Raw genomic sequence first — 16,267 nt, 5'->3', positions numbered from 1 at the left:
AAACCAAATTGGATAAAAAATTCGGTTTGTAAGGGCTCAAGAAGTCAAATCGGGAGACCGGTTTATATGGGAGCTATATCAGATTATAGACCGATTTGGATCGTACTTGGCGAAGTTGTTGGAAGTCATAACAAATCACTATGTACACAATATTAGCTTAATCGAACAAACATTGTGGCTTCCAGTGGCTCAAGAAGTCAAAACGGGAAATCGGTTTATATGGGAGCTATGTCCAAATCCAAGCCGATATGGCTCATTTGCAATCCTCAACGACTTACATCAATAGTAGTAACTATCAATATTGCAAGCAGCTTGTTTTACGCGTTCTACCGATATCGTGATTTCGACAGACATGCGGATGGACGGACGGTCTTAGAATGTCTAGACGATCAAGAATATATGTACTTAATGGGGTCTTAGATTAATATTGCGAGGTGTAGGTACAACTCCATCCCATTTTATCATAAGTAAAAATGACCAAATTTTGCCAAAAATGGTCAATATGATGGTTTGTTCAATACTTAGGGCTCGAAGTTGGATAGATTCGGAAAGAGCGTAGTCCACTTGATATTTCGTGTAAACGGTTTTAGCCCACTATTTCCCAGTGGACCACAGTGGACAATTTACTCTGAATAATCATCATAAGGAAAAATTACCAAATATTGGCAAAAATGGCCAATATCTTGGTTTTCTTTAATACTTAGGGGTACAAGTTGGATAGATTCGAAAAGAGTGTGGTCCATATTATACTTCCTGTAAACGGTTTCTGCCCACTATTTCCCAATGGACCACAGTGTGCCATTTACTCTGAAAAATGGGGTAATATAAGGAAAAATTTCCAAATTTTGCATAAAAAATTACCAATATCTTGGTTTGTTTAATATTTAGGGCTCCAAATTAAATAGATGCGGAAAGAACGAAGTCCATTGGATATTTCCAGTAAACGGTTTTATCCGACTATTTTCCACTTGGCCATAATGGGCCATTTACTCTGAAAATGGGACATCATAGGGAAAAATTACCAAATTTTTTCAAAAATGGCCAATATCTTGGTTTCTGTAATACTTAAGGTGTCAAATTGGATTGATTCGGAAAGAGCGTGATATATATTACATGTGTTTTAAACGGTTTTAGCCAACTATTGGCCATTTGACCACAGTGTGCCTATTCATTCTATTGAGTGTAGAATTAAATTCAATATCCATATTTCTTTTACGACGTATGTTTTATTTTGATTTTTATTATAATTTCACTCTTCACCTTTTATGTTTTTGAATTTCTTTTTATATCCTCCACTATAGGATGAGGGTATACTAATTTCGTCATTCTGTTTGAAACTTCTCGAAATATTCGTCTTAGACCCCTTGATCCCTTCTTGATCGTCACGACATTTTATGTCGAAATAGCCATGTCCGTCCGTCCGACCGTCTGTCCGTCAAAAGCACGCTAACTTTTGAAGGAGTAAAGCTAAGGACTTGAAATTTTTCACAAATACTTCTTATTAGTGTAGGTCGGATTGTAAATGGGCCATATCGGTTCATGTTTTGTCATAGCTGCCATATAAACCGATCATGGATCTTGACTTCTTGAGCCTCTATATGGCGCAATTATTACCTGATTGGGGTGAAATTTTGTACAACGGCTTCCCCATGACCTTCAACATACGTGTAAAATATGGTCTGAATCGGTCTTTTACCTAATATAGCTCCCCTATAAAACGATATCCCTATTTTACTTTTAGAGCACCTAAAGGTACAAATTTTACACAATGACTTCTACTACGGTCTCCAACATTCATTCCGTTATGATCCGAATTGGACCATAACTTGATAAAGCTCCAATAGTATAGCAATTCTTTTCTATCATCCGTTCCTTTTCTTTGTTTGCCAAAAAAGAGACACCGAGAAAGAAACTCGACAAATGCGATCCATGGTGGAGGGTATATAAGATTCGGCCCGGCCGAACTTAGCACGCTTTTACTTGTTTTAAATTAGGATTTTCCATATTTATATTAGGTTTTTATTACTTTTGTATGAGGATTTTTTTGTGTTAGGTTGTCTCTATTATGATTTTAAAATTGAAATATAGGTGGCGCTCTATCGTGAATTTTGTATTATAATATATATTTCACAAACATAAGTTTCTCTGCTTATTTACGCATTTAATTTTTTGAGCAATGAAAATCCATATTTTATTCAACGTAACCAATAAAAATATTTTCCTAAAATCATTTCATTGCTGTCATTACATTGTGAAGCATTACACAGCATAAACGCACAATGCAAATGCGTGGTTACAGCTAATGGTTGAAGTCAAGGCCATACTTTTGGTGTGAATAAAATCACTTCCATTATTCTGGGCATATCAAAAAATATGATTAATCCACATTATCGATTCTTTAATCAATTGACCACACTGAGTTCGACATTTTTATGATATTGGTTCAATAAAGGAACATACAAAAGTTTATAAAGTCAATTGATATACTGTTATGCCGCAATAGCTGTGGGCTGTATCTGCGGATGACAAAAGATCATGATTGTTATCAGGTACATTACGAACAGGTTAACACTGCTTGAGGGGTTCGTTGTAATTTTTTATGTCTATTAAACCGCCTTTTATAGGTAATCAATTGCTCTGTAATGCTGACAATGAATTGGATTTACTTTCAATTGTTTACATGTGCAATGATCGCATTTTAATTTTTGAATGAGTTAACAAAAATGGAAAAATAGCATTGGGAAATATTTATAACTAATGGTTTGAAAACAGTAGGGACTGAGCGAAGGGGTTATGTTTAAGATGATGTGAAAATCAAAGCGGAAATAAGGTTGGTATTCAAACGAAGCCATCATCCTAAAAAAGAAAAAAAAAATAGTTTTTTAGTGGTTTAACGATAGTAAGTCTATCCAGATCAACATATACTCAACGAAATTTTTTATTCAAAACAGCAAAAATTTTTGCTAAATGAAATATGGAATTTGAAACAGTGCGTTTTGACACCCCTCTAACCTCTTTTGTTGAATATCGTCCAGATTAGGCCATATAGGGAATGTGGACCAGATACTCTACACAATATTCCATACAATACTCTATATTGGGAGATCGGTCTATATAGCAGCTATATCCAAATATGGCCCGAACTGGACGATATTCAGCAAAGAAGTGTAAAGGTCCATAAAGTCGCGTTGTTTCAAACTTCATCCAAATCGGATAAAAAATGCTCCTTCTATGAGCTCAATACTCTATATCGGGAGATCGGTCTATATGGCAGCTATATCCAAATATGTTTCGATCTGGACGATATTCAACAAACAGATGAAGAGGACTATCAAAACTCACCGTTTTAAATTTCACCAAAATCGGATCAAAAATGCTCCTTTTATGGGCATTGCTCTATATCGGGAGATCGATCTATATGGCAGTTATATTCAAATATGATCCGATCTGGACGATATTCAACAAAAAGGTTTAGAAGGGTACCGGAACTCGCTGTGCCAAATTTCATTAAAAAAGGATGAAAAATGCTCCTTTTATAGGCTCATTACACAATATCGGGAGATCGGTATATATGGCAGCTATATTCAAATATGGTCCGATCTATACCACATTCGACACGAATAAGTAGGGGTCTACCAGAACACACTGTGCCAAATTTCAGCGAAATCGGATAAAAAATAAACAATTTATTGCCTCAAGACTTTAAGTCTGGAGATCGGTCTATATAGCTGCTATATATATCTAAAATCCGATTTTATGAGATCAAAAGATCGGGTTTATATACAAAGAATACAAAATCATCAAAAATTTTTTGAAAATTTTTTTATACTCAAGATATCTGAAAAATTATGAATACCCATAAAATACCCAAGCGTTGGGTTTTACCCGGTAGAAACCCATCTCTACCGATGAAGGATCTTAACAGGTCAATCCGGTACGCACAACCGGCTGCCATGGGATTGGTGCTTTATAGCATCGCAGATCAATATTTCAAGGTGTTACAAATGGACTGACTAGATCAGTATACCTTCATCTTATGTTGGAGTCTATAGAAAAGTTCTAAAGGTCTTTAAGATTAAGAACATGTAGAAGAGCACTAAGTTCGGCCAGGCCGTATCTTATATACCCTCCACCATGAATCGCATTTGTCGAGTTTTCTTCCTGGTATCTCTATTAGGCAAACTTTCAGCCACATCGGATAATAATTGTGTCTTCTAGTGGCTACAGAGCTCAAGATTCAAGATCGATTTATATGACAGCTATATCAGGTTATGAACCGATTTGAACCATACTTAGCACAGTTGTTGGACGTTATACCGAAACACGTTGTGCAAAACTTCAGCCAAATCGAATAAGAATTGCGCCCTCTAGGGGCTCAAGAAGTCAAGACCCCAGAGAAGTTTTACCTGGCACAGTGCCTCACAAATGTTGCCAGCATTACGAGGGGAAAACCTCCGCTGAAAAATTTTTTCTGATGATCTCGCCAGAATTCGAACCCAGGAGTTCAGCGTCATAGGCGAACATGCTAACCTCTGCGCTACGGTGGCCTCCTCACATTGGCTCAAGCAATAGAGGGATGCAGTGATTTTTTGAAATTTGGAATGGAATTTTGGAATTTGAAAACAATAGAATTTCAGAAATTTCAAAACCACATGTAATGCAGGTACATCGCATACAAACAACTCTACTCGAACAAAAAATACACGCTCAAAAACAAACAACACTTCATAAGTACGTTAAATAATTATGTCTTATATATAAAATTCAATTTGTGTTTGTTTGTTTGTCGGTTTGTTTGTTTTTTCCGTATAGATTCAAAAACGGCTGAACAGATTACCTTGAAATGTTCACAAATTGTGTAGGTTGGTCTGAAAGGAAACATAGGCTATATAATTTTTTGATATCGGGAGGGGGCGGACCCTTCCCCTTACCCCAAAAATACTACCCAAAAATAAAAGTCGACCTATCGGGACAATATGGAATTCAAATGAAAAGTATTCAAGAGTAGAGTACGAATTTCATAATAAAAGTTGGGTCCATGTACCTGGGGTGCCACCCCAGCCCCAAAACCACTTAAAATAGGTTTATTTGACTAGCATGACAATATGGGACTCAAATGAAAGGTATTCGGGAGTAGATTACGAATATGGTCAGGAAGTAGGAATAGGCTTCATAATTTATTGATATTGTAAGGTGGAGGACCCTCCACCGGTAACCCAAAAACACCACCCATAATCAAAAGTGGACCAATAGGGACAATATGAAAAGTATGCGGGAGCAGATAACGAATCTGGCATATGAATTCATGTGAAGTATAGGGGGTTACCCCACCCCCACAAAAACGCCAAAAATAGGCACTTCAGCCAATCACGGATGCATAGGACTCGGTTTGTTTGTTCCGCATAGACTGAAAAACGGCAGAACCAATTTTCTCGAAATTTTCGCATATTGTGTAGATTGGTCTGGAAGGAAACATAATTTTTCGGTATCGGAAGGGGGACGGACCCTCCCCTTTATGCCAAAAACACAACCCAATATAAAAAGTGGACCGATCGGGACAATATAGGTATCAAATCAAAGGTATTGGAATACGAATATGGTATTAAAATTTGAGTCAAAGTACCCATTGGGCCGCCCCAAACCCAAAACTCCTCCAAACTGACATATTGGACGTTCATTTCAATATGGGCCTCAAATGAAAGGTATTCGGGAGTAGATTTCGAATCTGTCATACAAAATCAGATCGAAGTACAGGGGGTCACGCTACCCCTCAAATACGCCGATAGACCCATTACGACTAAAGGATACTTGGCGGAACCGATTATCTTAAAATGCTCATAGATTGTGTACGTTTGTCTGGAGGGAAACATAGGCTATATAATTTTTAGATATTTGGTGGAGGCGGACCCCCCTCTTACCACAAAAACCCATATCAGTAAGTGGTCCGATGGGCACAATAAGGGTATCAAATGAAAGGTATTGGAGACTAGAAAACGAATATGGTATTACAATTTGGCTATTACAATTTGGTATTACAAAATGACCATGGCTATATGAGACTCAAATGAATGGTATTAGGAAGTAGATTACGAATATGTCATTAAAATGTGCGTTCAAGTCAAGGTTGCGCTCGTCCTCCTGAAGATACGTCCAATGGGTTATTTGACCCATTAGTACCATATGGGACTCAAATGAACGCCCTAAAGCACCCCTTAATCTGAACTTCATTTCCGTTTTGAATAAAGAACGAATTGTATGTCTAATTTCAGTAATTTCGAAGTGCCGGTGGCCGCCCGATTCCGATTGAAGTTAAAACTCAATGATATGGGACTATTTTATAGCCAAGAAAGGATGAACAACGCTATGTCTGATGTTCTCGACAGGATTCGAACGCGTTCAGCATCATAGGCTACAATGGCCCTAAAAAGATATTAGAGAGTTAAAGAAAGCGCAGCGGAGCGGGCCAGGTTCGGCTAGTATAACATATAGTATATTTATTTTAAAACGCTATCTTTATACCGAAGTTTGTATACAACATCATAGAACCCTGTATGGTATTGAAAGAAATCAATAAATACATAATTAACGACATTAAAATCCTCTATTAACCCGAGCGAGCCGGGTAATTGAGGTTCAACTGTATATACTATTTATATGGCGGCTTAGACGAATATTTCGAGGAGTTACAAACAGAATAACGAAATTTATATACCACCATCCTATGTCGGAGGGTATAAAAAGGCACAAGGAAATAAACAACCATAATACCTTTTACTTATTGTCCAATCTTATATATAAAAATCAATTAGTGTTTGTTTGTAGGTTTGTTTGTTTGTTTGTATGTTTGTGTGTTCCTTATAGACTCAGAAACGGCTGAACCGATTTTCATGAAATTTTCACAGATGGTGCACAATGACCCCGCGGTGAAAATTTGGAGATTGGTTATGCGATTTAAGCAAAATTATGTGTGCTCTCATATAGTACCCTAAAAATAAAAATTTGGTATCCAAATTTCGGATGGGGTACCTAGGAGGGCTGCCCCACCCTAAATCCAACCAAACATATAATTGGACCAATCACGACAATATGGGACTCAAAAGAAAGGTATTTAGGATAAGAAAACATATCTGATATCCAATTGTCGGACCAAGTGCTAGGGGGACCAGCCCAAGCCCCAAAACACCGCTAAGTCGGACATATTTACCGACCATGGCAATAAGGGACTTAAAGGAAAGATATTTGAGAGTAGAATACGAATCTGATATCCAAATGTGGGACCACGTTTTCGGGGGTCCACCCCTTTCCCAAAACACCCCCCAAACAGGACTTATTACTGGCCATGGGAATATAGGGCTTAAGTAAAAGGTATTTGAATCTAAAATACGAATCTGATATCCAAATATGGGACCAAGTGTTTGGGGGGCCGTCTCGCACCAAAAACATCCCCCAAAGGGGACAAATTTACGACCATAGCAATGTGGGGCTCAAATGAAAGATCTTTGGGAGTAAAGCACGAATTTGATATCAATATTCGGGAAAAGTGTCTATGGGGCCACAGCACCCCCACAACACCACCCAAATAGTAAGTATTTGTTGACTATTGCAATATGAGGCTCAAATAAGAAGGTTTCTAAAGTGGAACACAAATCCGATATATATTTTCAAGGCCAACTGACTGAGTGGCCGCCCATTCCTCAAAACACCCCCCAAGCTGGTCATGTTTGCCGACAATGGAAATATGGGGCTCAAATTAAAGGTATGTGGAAGTAGACCACGTATCTGATATCAACATTAGGGGCCAACTGTCTAGCGGACGTCCCACCACCATAACAACCCCCAAATAGGATGTATTTGCTCACCAAGACAATAAAGGTCTTAAAGAGAGTGGAACTAAATATTCATAGTTTTTTGGGTCAATACCCCAAACCGGACATATTTGCTGACTTTTGCAATAAGGAGTTTAAATGAGATTAGAAAACGAACTTGATATACAATTTTGAGGGCAATGGCAATATGGGGTTCAAATAAATGATATATAGATATATGTGGAGCTTAAGTGAAAGGTATTGGGGGGTAAGGCAAGAATTGATACCCATTTTCGGGACCAATTTTCTGAGGGTCTACCCCTTTCCCAAAATACACCACAAACATCAATTTTTTACTAACCATCGCAATATGGGGCTGAAATAAAGGTATTTGGGAGTAGAATACGAATTTGATATCCAAATGTAGGACCATGTATTTAGGGCATCACCCCTTTCCCAAAACACCCCCAAAGGGAAAACATTTTTCGACTATGCCAATATGTGGCTCAAATGAAAGGTCTTTGAGATTAGAAACACATGGCCCCAAAACTATTTTGGGGCCATGTGTTTGGGGGACGCCTCATCCTGTAAACTCCTCTTAAGCCAACGGCAATATGGGGTTTAAATAAACGGTATTTGAGAGAAAAGCACGATGCTGATATTTTTTCAGGGCCAAGTGCCTGGGAGACCACCTCACCCCCGAAAACACCCCTTAATCAGATATCATGAGAGTAGCGGGCTGAAATAAAGTATTTTAAGAATGGAGTACACTTTACATCCAAACTTAAATTCGTAGAACAATAGAGATCATATGGGATTCAGATAAAGGCACTTATATTGTGAAACTGTCTGTCAAGCGATATACTATTTTCGTAGCATGGTATTTCACTAAAAGCTCTTTAATAGTCGAAAATAAATATTCCAAGGAAAATTTTGTTCCATATAAAGTAAAAGAAGGCCCAGGTCAGCTATTTAGTATTCAATAAACAAAACAGCCATTAGAAAGTCACACTGCAAAGAATATGGCGAATACCATAATTAATCTCATTTGAACTTTATTCCCCAAAATATTGGGTTGCCCAAAAAGTAATTGCGGATTTTTTAAGAGAAAGTAAATGCATTTTTAATATAACTTGGAATGAACTTTAATCAAATATACTTTTTTTACACTTTTTTTCTAAAGTAAGCTAAAAGTAACAGCTGATAACTGACAGAAGAAAGAATGCAATTACAGAGTCACAAGCTGTGAAAAAATTTGTCAACGCCGACTATATGAAAAATCCGCAATTACTTTTTGGGCAACCCAATACTACCTTCACCACATGATGACTCCCCCCAAGAAGAAAAGAAAATTAACAAAAAATTTATTAATTTCATAAATGAGGAAGGCGGTGTTTAGAGAAGAGAAATATTGATTTTAAGTGGACTTTCTAGAGACTGAAAGGCCTATCTATTAACAACGTCTATGCCATAATGAAAACACAATTATGGTTATTGATGTTAGTTTGATTTAATTATGCAAATGTTGGCAAAATAAGCCAGTTAACATTTGCATATTTCCAGGTTAAAATGGCCTAACAGTACAAATCGATGGATGGATAGATGGGTGGATGGATGGATGGCTGTGTCGATGTAAGTGGCTTGTGGAAGGGGAACCTTCTGCCAAAGGTTAGATTTGCTAAAAGCCAGAGAATTTTAAATTTCATACCAAAGACCAAAACTTACCTTTCAAATTTCGTTGAAGATGTTTATAAATGATGTTGCTGTTGGCGTTGTCATTTAGGGAAGATTTAAGCTTGGCAAGCAAGGTGGTTGGCTGATGCTCCAGGACGGTATTTTGAATGATTTGATTTGATATCACAGTGACACACTTAGCACAAGTGAATGAATGAATGAATGAATGAACGAACGAACGACTGTGGTTGGGAACGAGCGTACGCACTGAACGTATTTTTCACTTTTATATTTTCCTTTACTTTGCTAAATCTCACAAAATTGTGTGAATTGGGATTTGTGTGTCCTTGTAGGGATTTCACTTGTTTTCTCTTGCGTTTCCGCCTATACTTTCTCTTCAACTGCTAAGGGGAGTATTTTTATTTATTTATTTTTTTTTTATTTGCTCACACTTGTTTTGCCCTATTTATGCAAGAACGAAAAACAAATTTACAAAATTTTGCTTTACACAAACGCGTTGTCGTTGTCGCGGCGGCGAAGAGAATTTCAGGCACAATTTTCACCCCGAAAAAGAGATTAGATTTAAACTTAACAATTTGCATTAATTCCGGCACTCAGCGCAAACGTTTAAAACTTTGTTGTGACCGTACAATTGTAGGTTTTGTTTTTTGTTTTGCTTTTAAGGACGTTTGGTTATTGTTGCTGCTGCTGCTGCTGTCACTACTTCTATTGGCACTCTCTGGTTGCTCGTTGAGATAACTTGGAAAATAGGCGCCGCCCGAACATTTAGCATAGAGGGTATTTATTCATCATCATCATTATCCGCGCGCCGCACAAAAACTCATTTACATTTAAGTACAAATTTGTAAATGGCTTAAAAATTTGTAGAAAGGAACGATGGACGTATAGACGGACCCTAACAGAGTTGCGGCGAACTCGCCGGCCAACGGGGGGGGAGTCCAGTCGTAAGTGAACTAAATTTCAGGCAAACAACACTGTATTTGTGTGGAAAAATTGAATGTCCTTCTTCAACTCAATGGACAGCTACCGGGCAGGGCAAGTTGTGGGGTATTTTTTGTTCCAAAAATTTGTCTAATAAAAACAATTGTTGCTGTATTTTGTAATCGAGGGATATGTTGTATTCAAGACTGTTAGAGAGAGAGAGAGATTTCTAACGCTTGCTTGATATGTATCAGGCATACATCCCCATCATCATTTGTCTATCTAAGAAAATTTTGGCCAGTTTGGGCTTTTGTCGCCAACTTCAGCCAACTGCTCTGCTTATTCCCTTTTGTTTAATAGGCTGATGGACTCTAATGAATTAATTGGCAGTTGAAATGGTAATTTAAATGTGCTTTTATTTGCATAATTTTTGTTCTTCTTGTATTATAGTTGTTGTTGTTGTTTTCTTTATGTAAAATTTGTTTTTTTCTGTTTCGCTGGCGTTAGTTGTTATTGCTTTTGCTCTTCATCGGCATGCATTAATTAACCGAAAAATACAAAATCCCCAAGAGATAAATAATTTTTGGAATTCCTCTCCTATCGTCTTCTCTAATGAATTTGATATGTGATTTTGTTGTGTATTGATAAGAGTCAGTGCTTTTGTTTTCTTTTTGACAGGTTGAATAAATTTTTAAATAATTAGTTGTTCAATGTGAAATATATATCTCATATTTGATTACTGATCATATTTGCAAGATAAAATATTTTAATTGGTTTTCGGTGCACTGATATGTTCGGTGCGATATGGAAGATGATTAAGTTTTGGGTTTTGTTTTGATGGTTTTGATGGTTTGTTTTTTTCGATAATTTTTGTATTAGATATGTATCTGTGTTTTTATTTACTGGTTTCGCTTTCGTTGTCCAATTGAGTGTGCTTTTTTCTTTTGAAGAGTAGCAGAAGATCTGAAATGAGACCAAAGAGAAACAAGTTAGTATAAAGTTAAAGACCAATGGTTGAAAATAATTTTTGAAAATATTAATTAAAATTATTAATTTTTATTTTATATATAAAAGCTTATATCAAATATGATTTTTAAACAAAATTTATGATTTATAATTTTTAACAAATTAAGAATTCCCTAAAAAAATTTTATGGTATTATTTTTAGGAAAATTTTTCAGTTCTCCCATTAAAAACTATATTAGTTTTATATTGGGTTGCCCAAAAAGTAATTGCGGATTTTTCATATAGTCGGCGTGGACAAATTTTTTCACAGCTTGTGACTCTGTAATTGCATTCTTTCTTCTGTAAGTTATCAGCTGTTACTTTTAGCTTGCTTTAGAAAAAAAGTGTAAAAAAAAGTATATTTGATTAAAGTTCATTCTAAGTTTTATTAAAAATGCATTTTCTTTCTTTTAAAAAATCCGCAATTACTTTTTGGGCAACCCAATATATACACCGAAAAATTTCTTATTAAGGATTTTTATTCATCTTAATTGGTAACTTAATAGATCCATAATTTTGTGCTTTGTTATTAAAGAAACAAATTTTTTAACGAAAGAAAAAATACCGTTGAAGGTCAGAACAAGTAAACGAATATCGCATGCAAAAATTCAGCAAAATCGTATAAAAATTTCAGCTTGTAAGGAGCTATATCAGGTTATAGACCGACTTGGACCGTACAGGGCGCAGTTGTTGGAAGTCTTAACACAACACTACATGGAAAATTTCAGCTAAATCGGACAAAAATTGCGGCATCCAGAGGCCCAAGAAGTCAAATCGGGAAATCGGTTTATATGGGAGCTATATCAGGTTAAAGTCTATATATAATCCCGGCCAATATGGGATAACTATGAGCACCACAGGTGCTGGAACTTTGAGCTTCGACTTGTGTGGTGTCCATCGTTATCGCGGGAAGTTAAGCTGAAAGCTACCGGGCGCGTCCACAGGTTGCGGATGGTGGAAAGCTCCGTTTTTATGCGGAGTAGCTTCGAATGCGGCCGCGGGCAGTCAGCGATTCTCGAGAGGAGAGTCTCAGTGAGGAGTCAGGTGGCATTGGCTCTTAATTAAACACTGAGTGCCAATGATACTCGAAATGACAAGGCGAGTTATTGTCGCCTTCAAATAACCAATGACCAACATCAGCGCCTGTTCCCAGGTTAGGGGCGGCTGGCGGCGAGCGTCGGATCTTGGAGCAAGCGGCTCGCCAAATCGAGGGATACGTGTACAATACCACAAAACCCATGCGGCTGGGGCGTTAGGCCAGTAACCCGCCCCCGGAAAACTATGAGAAACAAAGGAATAGTAAAAACGGACCCCCCCAACGTTGACGACCGACGCAAACGAAAAATGGACCATGAATTGCGGATCTGCACCTGAATAACCGCACTCTTTATAGAGAAGGTGTAGTATACGCGCTGGCGGATGTATTAGAGAAGTACAAGGCAGATATAACCGCCTTACAGGAAGTCCGATGGACTGGGAATGGCGTCACTACAACACCAAACGGTGACGAACTATAGTATAACTGCCATAACACGAGGCATGAATTTGGCTGTGGATTTGTGGTTAGTCGAAGACTGAAACACCTAGTCTCCAGCTTTCCTCCGGCGGATGAGAGGCTAGCCACAATCCGCATAAAAGCCAAATTCTTCAACATCAGCCTTATTTGTGACCATGCCCCGACGGAAGACAAAGACGAGCAGACCTAGAGAGAGAATATGACCGCTGCCCTGCCCATGATATTATAATCGTACTGGGATATTTTAATGCGAAGATAGGGAAGGAAGACATTTTTGGTCCAACAGACGGAAAGTTTAGCCTCCACGAGATTATGTCCAGTAATGGATTGAGGCTGATAGATTTCGCCGCGGCAAAAAACATGGTAGATAGTAGCACCAGATTTCAACTTAAAAATATTTATAAAGCCACATGGCTGTCACCCGATCAATGCACGAGAAACCAAATTGATGATGTTGTGATAGATGGAAGGCATTCATTCAGGGTGTTAGATGAACGATCGATCCGAGGAGCGAATATAGATTCGGATCATTACCTTGTTGCAGTAAAGGTTCGCACCCGTTTGAACATGGCGAGGAAAGTACGATCTGAAACTGCACTGAAGCTGGACACTGAAAAGCTGTAAACACAACTAAATGCAGCAGCATAATCTACTCGACTGACCCAACTGCTTGATGAAAGGACTCCTTGTTTCGATGATATAATGGCGCAGTGGCAAACTATTGACCACTCCATGGAAAATGCCGCGAAATCCGTACTTGGGTACCGGGAGCCTCCTCCAAGAAACCCATGGTACGACCAAAAGTGTCGAAATGCTACTGAAGCCAAGAATGCGGTATACAGAGATACCCTGCAATCAGTAGCAACGCGGCAGATGAAGGAGAGGTATCGGGAGAAAAGGAGAGAGGAGAAAAAGGAAATAGAAATACGTGAGATGTACAGGAGTCCGAATGAAGTCCTGAAATTCTACCAAAGAATTAAACATCAAACCGATGGCTTTGGTGCAGGCACATCCTCCTGCAGAGACAAAGAAAGAAATCTGGTAACTGACACAGATAACATGCTGAGGATATGAAAAGAGCATTTTACCCAACTGCTAGTATCCGACGTTGGCGGCGAAAAGGATACCGCAGAACCAATCCCTGATGATGGTATAGAATGTTTACCTCCTAGTCAAAATGAGGTCCAAGTAGCAGTGACCCGACTAAAGAACAACAAGGCAGCAGGAGCCGACGGGTTACCCGCTGAACTATTTGAGACCGGAAGCGGCACGCTGATAAGGCGTATGCATCAGCTTATCTGCGCAATCTGGCTAGAAGAACGCATACCCGATGATTGGAACCTCAGCATACTATGTCCCGTACACAAGAAAGGAGACAGGACGGAATATGCCAACTACAGTGGAATAAGTCTCCTCCCTATCGCTTACAAGATACTCTCGAGCGTACTGTGTGAAAGATTGAAACCTAAAGTCAATGAGATAATTGGGCCCTATAAATGCGGTTTTAGACCTGGTAAATCCACCCAGGACTAGATATTCACACTGCTCCAAATCCTGGAATCCAAAAAGTAATTGCGGATTTTTCATATAGTCGGCGTTGACAAATTTTTTCACAGCTTGTGACTCTGAAATTGCATTCTTTCTTCTGTGAGTTATCGGCTGTTACTTTTAGCTTGCTTTAGAAAAAAAGTGTAAAAAAGTATATTTGATTAAAGTTCATTCTAAGTTTTATTAAAAATGCATTTACTTTCTTTTAAAAAATCCTCAATTACTTTTTGGGCAACCCAATAGATATAGCTGCCATAGAGACCGATTTTCAGCTTTAGGGTCTATGCTCCGATTTTGCAGAAATTTGAAGCAAAGATTTGCGCTATGGGCCATATCTCCATATAGCTGCCAGATAGTTGGATATGACGATTTAGGGTCTTACACCTATAACGTATCAAGTATTTCATTTTATATTTTCCTTTCATTGGTTTGCCTAAAAAGAGACACCGGGTAAAGAACTCGGCAAATGCGATCAATGGTGGAAGGTTTATAAAATTCGGGCCGGCTGATCTTAGCACGCTTTACTTTTTTTTCTTAATGTACTTATATCGATTTTAGTAAAGTTAACCTTAATCTTCGATGTTCATGCATCTACTCTCCCAAGTTAATCCATTTGGTCAATATGACTGATTTCCTGGGTATTTTCCTCAAAGCACCATCAACATTTTGCGCCACATTTTACAAAAAGGATGGTTGCTGATTAGTGATTAAATATCGTAAACGTTATAGTCCAACGGACTTATTCACAAAACTTAATGAAGCCTTAAAATATTGGGTTGCCCAAAAAGTAATTGCGGATTTTTCATATAGTCGGCGTTGACAATTTTTTTCACAGCTTGTGACTCTGTAATTGCATTCTTTCTTCTGTTAGTTATCAGCTGTGACTTTTAGCTTGCTTTAGAAAAAAAGTGTAAAAAAAGTTTATTTGATTAAAGTTCATTCTAAGTTTTATTAAAAATGCATTTACTTTCTTTTAAAAAATCCGCAATTACTTTTTGGGCAACCCAATAATTTTGTTTGACAGTTCTGTAAGGGAAATCTGTCAAAGTTCAGTCATTAAGTTCTGTGAATAAGGTCGTAAATATTCCGCTTAAAGCACATACAGATACAGAGACCAATAAAAACAAAAGTAAAATCAAATAAATTTAAATTTTGTAAAAAAAAAATTTTTTTTGCTTGTTTTTATTTTGGATTGCAACAGGATATCGTCCAATTTTAGACTTTAATGTTAATTGCTTCAGAAGATGTTTTAACGAAAAAATCTAAACTACTTGTTAATTATGCATATTGACCCCGTTTACAAAATAAAATTTATATGGCACAAATTTTTTAACAAGCGTTCGTTAACTCTTTATTTATCAAAAAAAAAAAAGAAACAAAAACGAAAAAAAAACTGAACGTACATGCTTTAAATACCTTAAAGCATCCCTTAAGGGACGGTCAAGTTAATGCAAGAGAAAAACGAAAAAAAAAAACATTATTTTTATATTTCATACAAACATAATTGAAGTAATTTTTCACTAAAGTTCACATCAGGCTTAGGGGCAATTTAATGGATTATAGCTATGAGCAGCCAATAGCAAACGAGTTCGTTCTTCGTTTGTGTATAAAAGCAGAGTTTATGTAAATGTAAGCGCTCGTACACACACACACACACACCTACATACAAACGTACATATTTTCCAGACTTGTGTTACAGAACACAACAAGGTCGTTGAAATAAATATTCATGAAGCCATCCAAAGGGGTTTATGATCCATATAAGGCCACAATACAT

At 37.5% G+C, this 16,267-nt stretch overlaps 1 long non-coding RNA gene across 1 annotated transcript in view; it reads right to left on the bottom strand.

The window, feature by feature from the left end:
* LOC106095750 (uncharacterized) overlaps positions 1-16,267 on the bottom strand; it is a 364,457-nt gene that overhangs the window by 328,937 nt on the left and 19,253 nt on the right. Inside the window, exon 2 of the long non-coding RNA XR_009396989.1 lies at positions 9,531-11,384. This is a non-coding gene — a long non-coding RNA (uncharacterized LOC106095750). The remainder of the gene's footprint in view (positions 1-9,530; positions 11,385-16,267) is intronic.

Source organism: Stomoxys calcitrans, chromosome 2 (genome assembly GCF_963082655.1).
Source record: "Stomoxys calcitrans chromosome 2, idStoCalc2.1, whole genome shotgun sequence".
In the NCBI taxonomy this organism is placed as follows: Eukaryota; Metazoa; Arthropoda; class Insecta; order Diptera; family Muscidae; genus Stomoxys; species Stomoxys calcitrans.
Note: the sequence above shows the minus strand (reverse complement) of the source record. Positions and strands in the feature narration are given on the sequence as shown.